Here is a 6,330-nt window from a genome sequence, read left to right on the forward strand (position 1 = left end):
TCTTTCTCATAGGGCCGGGGAGAGAGCTCAGTAGAATAAGCACTTCCCTGGCAAGCACAAGGGCCTGAGTTCAATTCCCAGTTCTAGCAAAAAAATAAATAAATAAATAATTTCTCACAATAGCAGTCCAACCATAAATAACATTCTTAAAGGTCGTATGTCAAAGCCATTTGAAATGAAAACAATTTCAATAAAAGTTCAAAGTCTATATTCCTTCCATTTAACATTATACTGATTATAGACTAATATACAAAGAAAATAATATGGTGTGGAAACATTGGCAAAGAAGAGAAGTATTTTTCAGCATTTTATAGAATATGATTATTAATGTAGAAAACACCAAAACCCCAACTGAAAAGCTACTAGAACAGGAAATTGTTGAACTGTAAGGTAAGATAGAGAAATGAAGTTTTTTTTTCAAATAATTTCAAGAATATTTATTGAAACCAACACTGAAATAGTACCTTAAGGGTGAAATTCTACTTCAGCAAAACTGATGAACAATCATGTATGTATATATGTAAAAATCAATCTTTTTAAAGGTGATAATTTACCCCCTCCTATGTTACCTGTTTTGCTTCACTACACGAAATAAACATGAAAGACTGTTTAATCTGCACCAAAAAAAGAAGGAAAATTACATTTTGTTTGGTGGAAAATATGAAAAATCACATCACATTAAAGTAATGTGGTTTAATGTGGTATAACTAATGCTACCCGCATTAGTCCATAAAGTTCATGTAAATCCCCTACTGTCTTAAGCTTTCCAATCAATAGGACTAAAAAAGTGCAGGGGCCCAAACTTAGGACAGAGGAAATGATGTAGCACTTTGAGAAAATAGGAGATAACAAGAATTTGGGGATTTACTTCCCGTCATTTCCGCCAGGGAGTGATGACTTTTCGGGATGCCATTTCAGAGTGAGCTGTAAATGCAACTTTCCATGCTGTTGTACTCAGAGCCCATTTTAAATCTAATGTCAAATTCCAGGTCATTTAACTTTTTAGGAGTCAAACATGGAGTTTTTATCCCTCTGGATCTGATCTCAAACTGCTGTTATCATAATTTGAGTGTTCATACCTCATAACTCCTATTCCTGATCAGTTGGGGTGGGTCATCAATGTGAATGAATTGACAGTCCCTTCTACTTTCTGCTTTAATTTTTCTCAAAGCTGCAGTGCATGGTTCATGACAGGCAATTTACTTTGAATGCAGTTCATAAGCTGATTCTGCCTTTCTTTGTTTGTTTGTTTCTTTCTTTCATTTATATACTTGGCACAGGGTCTCACTATGCAACCTAGACTCAGTGATCCTCCTATGTTTAGCATTCCTAGTGCTGGGATTACAAGCATGTACCACCATGCGTGGAGTAGATCACTGGCTCAGCACACCCCAGGGGTGGGGCTGGCATGACATTTGGGACCAGGAATTGAACCCTGATCCTTGTGCTTGCCAAAGTAGGTGCTTGGTCTGCTGAACTATCTCACCAGCCCTTTCTCTTCATGTTTCTAACACTGTTATCATCAAAGGGCTGAACTGCACACACTTGCCCTTGACCTCCAGATCTATGACAGTGAGGCCACTCACAGGCACCAAGATACATTTAGGATATTATATAACTGTTTTAATTGCTCTCCTAACCAGCAATTCATAGCATCATAGGAATGTCTCCCCATGTTAGGCACTGTGACTTTTATGACTGACTCTGAGCTTGGTAATTTCCTATAAAATCTGAACACCAACCACTACTAGAGAACTGAGCTGGTCCTCCACCCAAATTTTGACGTGGTTCAATTTCTTCAATTACTACAACCACTGACTGAGTTGACAGGTATGCTTCATCTTTTCCACAATCCCATTGAGTCCCAAATATTGTAAAGACAATCACTGAGGCAAGGTATATAATTTGTCTGCTGGATGATGTGATGCAAGACCAGCAACTAATGTCAAGGTGGGATTGTCAGGTTTATACAGTGTTACAGTAGGAACAGGGGGCAAACCAGCCATGTGCCAGGAGTTAATGTCATGCTGTCACATTTAGTTGCAGCCAAAACTGATGAAGAGACATAATCTAGAGCCAATATTGCCAGACTCACACCCTCCACATGCAGCCACATGACATTCTGTTCACAGAGCTCTTTCAAAGTCTAATCTCTTGTGGGTTTCCGACTGCTGCAGGTCCATCCAGCATTGGCAATAAGCAACAAGGGCAGTCTTCTTCATTCTATATCATCCTTAATCAGTTTCTCCAGGAAGGCAACATCCATCTGATGTTTGAACTCAAACACAGTGCTGGAGTGCTACAGGACACAAGCGTGGAAAGGGCAAGTTCAGATGATTATGCAATACAAAGTTGGAACAAAGGTACTGGTCCAGCACAGGTCTCGCAGCGGCACTAACATACATAACAGGCTTCTTGTTATACAACATGTTGAATCCACCTACTACAAAGCATTCATATCAAGAATAAATGGTTAGGGCTGGCAAGAAAACTTAGCGGACAAAACCCTTGCTTAGGTAAGCACAAAGACCAGGGTTTGATCTGCTATCTTCTCTAGGCATGCCTTCATGGCTAAAGCTGAGCTAGTTCTGTCTGTCACTCCAGTCTATTATCTTCCTTTTAATTAGCAATAACCAACTTAAAATACTAGTAAAAGAATAGATGTCTGGTTCGATACCCTGGCCTGCCGTGCCAACCCTGTTCCCTGGGCGCGCTGAGACCACAGTTGAGACTGGGCGTGGTGGTGTGAGCCTGTAATCGCACGCAGCACATGGAAGGCTGTAAACAGGAGAATCTCTACAAGTCCGATGTAGTAGTGAGACACTGATCACCATGTAGACCCTTCCCTAAAAAAAAAAAGTCTCTCACACTTGTAACAGAAGCTATTTAAAAATCAACAAGTGTATGAAATTATGAATGAAGACAATTTTAAATCAGTGAAATGTACATAAGAAGGCTTGACAATATTCCTCTATGGAAAGAGCTAATCTTGAAAATACATGACTTCTTTTTTTCAAACATAAATATAACAGATTATAATTAAAATTCAAACAAGTATTTTGAACTCAATAAGTTGTTTCAAAAATCCATCTGGATAAAAAACAATGTTAAAGATTAATAGATAATTTTTTAAAGCAGTATTGCAAATGAGAACATAGACAGAAGCAGGTACTCATAGAATGGTCATTTAATACAGAACTTGTAATTTTGAGAGGGTCTTATTGGGGAATAATATTTGAGCTTTTATATATTCTAAGTATTAGTCCTTTAGCAGAAGTGTAACTAGAAAAACTTTTGTGATCTCTTCAAATTAAAAAAAAAAAAACTAATTTCAGGGGCTGGTGAGAAGGCTCAGTGGTCTAAAGCACCTACTTAGAACAAGCTTAGCAAAGCACAGGGACTGCGGTTCAATCCCCCAGCACCACATGCCAGCCAGTCCTGCCCCCTGGTGGGCTGAACTGGCCACACACACACACACACACACACACACACATAAATAAATAAATAAAATTTTAAAAAACTAATTTCAGTGCTAATAAAATAATACAAATGAAACTACAGAAACACAGAGGCCTATCTACCTGTGCTGTAGCTCTTCTTCCTCCTCAAAAACCCCAAAGGGCTTCAGAGTCTCAGTGAGTTTTTGTGTTAGTACCCAGTCTGTCTCCCTGGTGTCTGCTAAATGCCATGGTGATTCCACGTTGGCTGAGTCTATTGTGATCCCTGCATTGTAACTGTAAATGGCATCATCTCCTGTACTGTAACCCCTTGGTCACCCCCTCCAACGCCTCACATCTTCTGCAGTTGCTGCTGCTGCCACCCTGAGTATGGCCCTTCAATAATTTTTATCTTATTATTTCCTATTATTTGATGTGTGTGTTTGTTTTTTATTTTCATCTGATTAGATATAGGTGTGTGCCTTTCTATGTTTTCAAAGAACTAGAAACTGATTTACCATCTGTATTTTTTTCTGTCCTATAACTGGTTGTTCTGCTTTCTTTATGCACTTACTGCTGTCTCTTTTACTTCAATGATTGTTTTCTAGTTAGAGTTTGAATTTACTTTAGTATCATATCTGGTCAAATTGTCTTCAAGATTGCTTTTATGTATTAGGGACTGCGATGTAAGTGTTAACATTTTTACATATATTTCACATTTTTAGCTAGTAATTTGTGACAGCAGTCATTTAGACATGAGTAGTAGTTCCAGCTTTATGGGATATTTCATCTCTACAATTAATTTGTAGTTTTACTGCATGTTGATAAGTGTTTGTATGAGCTTGATCTCATGGAACTTAGAAAACTTTTTGTACATTAACATGTGGTTGGTTTTTATAAATATCCTGCCCTATGTACTTGCAAATATGTCTTCTTTGTTATTAGTGTATGCATTTTGGTACTACAGTGATTTTAATAAATTGAGGTCTTCTTTTCTTTTACTTTCTTTTCTTTTCTTTTTTTTTTTATTTTTTGAGATAGGGTCTTACTATGCAGCCCAGGTTGGGATTACAGATGTGGTCCACCATTCCTAGTAAACAAGGGCTTTTACTTTTTTTTTTTTCTTGTGGAACTGGGGATTGAACTCAGGCCCTTGCGCTTGCCAGCGAAGTGCTTATTCTACTGAGCCAGCTCCCCAGCCCTTAAACAAGTGCTTTTATGTAATTTAATTTTGTCCTCTTTGCAGGTTAAACACATGGGAAATACACTAATGAGGTTACTTCTGTTGAGTGGAAGCATCAAATATTAGTCATTGCCTGGTCAGCAGGCAGCCCTAAATAGGAAGAAAATATGTAGTGAATGAATGAGTAAGTGAATGGGAATCTATCCAGTAGATAGTGAGGAGATGACTTGGAACCACAATGCAATACTGGAAAAACTGGAGATACTCTATCCCCTTATGCTTATGTAGCTGTGGTCACCTCCTTGGTTCTAGGTACTTGTAGACACTTGTTAGCACTGTGCTTGGGATAATACTTAATATCATTCAAAAATTACTGTGTAGCCTCGTGGTCTCCATATGTAGGTATCTGTTCTGTGAAGAGGGGCAGGTCAGTGTGTGGCCAGATGCCAAAGAAGGGAGGAAGTAGAGCCCTCAGAAATGAATTCATGTTAGGGTTCATGAAAAGACTGAGGTTGTGAGAAGTCCAGTTCTGTGTCATAGGACTTGTGGCTGAGTTGAAAAAGTTTACTCAGGATGAGATGGGAGCTACAGTAGGTGTTAAAGAATGTGAACAGGAACTACATCCCATGAGCAGAATGTGGTTAATGCTGAGTAAGAAGTGGGGCAGGAGAAGCAGTACCTGCATCTGTTTTAGCCAAGGAAGGCTTCACTTGGCAGCTGAGATTTCAGGTAAGTACTCATGCTATGTTTCCAGTTTCTATGGATTTTATAGGTTAACATCCATCATACGTTCATATGCTGGATACTCTGTGCTCTGGACAAGTAAGGGATATGGCTAGTGAACTTGCCTTCTCCTCCTGTCTCCTTGATCCTTCTCTCCTACTCCATCTCCTGAGAGACTGTGCTTCTCAAAAACAACAACAGCAAAATAACATATTCAGACTTGCATTTTATTGCCATATAAAATCTATGAAGATCAGGTAAAAACAAAATAGAAGACTTCCACATAGATACTCCTGTCATATGGATAGTCATAACTTATTGACTAATTTTTTTGGTCTCAAAGACCCTGATGAGCAATGATGAAATACATGATCCATTAACATTTGTGAGTAGGCACAGATACATTGCCCTGCATCTCCCTCACCAATTTTTTAATATTTAAAATTTCACCAGTTTGTCCTTCATGACTTGGGAGTCATTGTCCTCGGTTTTTCTTGCCCTCTTTGTTTCTGTACCTGCTTTTTCTAGTGCTGTTTCTTTTCTTTTTTTTTTTTTTTAGCTAAAGAGTGACACAGCAGTACTTTATTACGTGACACCATGCAATAGAAGCCATACTTACAGGTGCCTAACCACAGAATGTAGATCACTCAGAAACAGCAGTGCTGGTAATTCAACTACTGATCTTTACATAAAGCAAAAAAAATTTTTTTGGCAGGGGGCACTAGGAATTGAACTCAGGATCTCAACAGTAGCCAGGGAGGTGCTGTACCACTGAGCTAAATCCTCTGACCCAAGTAAAATGGTTTTAAATGGTTTATCGTCTTAAAATACAAGTTTATACTGATTAGAGTTGTTTCCTTTTTTTTTAATAAAAGCACTCTATTGAACCAAAAGTTATGTGGCTTTTAAAAACATTTAACATTTAAAGTGGTATCATGTGCCCAAAATAACACATTCCCTTCATTTACAATAAACGTGTAGCTATGA

The 6,330-nt window shown here is 38.3% G+C and overlaps 1 pseudogene; it reads right to left on the reverse strand.

Moving 5' to 3' along the window:
* Window positions 1–1,582: 1,582 nt before the first annotated feature.
* On the reverse strand, window positions 1,583–3,689 carry LOC101584773 (annotated as a pseudogene).
* Between the last annotated feature and the right edge of the window lie 2,641 nt (window positions 3,690–6,330).

This window comes from Octodon degus, unplaced genomic scaffold (genome assembly GCF_000260255.1).
Source record: "Octodon degus isolate 3935 unplaced genomic scaffold, OctDeg1.0 scaffold00245, whole genome shotgun sequence".
Lineage (NCBI taxonomy): Eukaryota > Metazoa > Chordata > Mammalia > Rodentia > Octodontidae > Octodon > Octodon degus.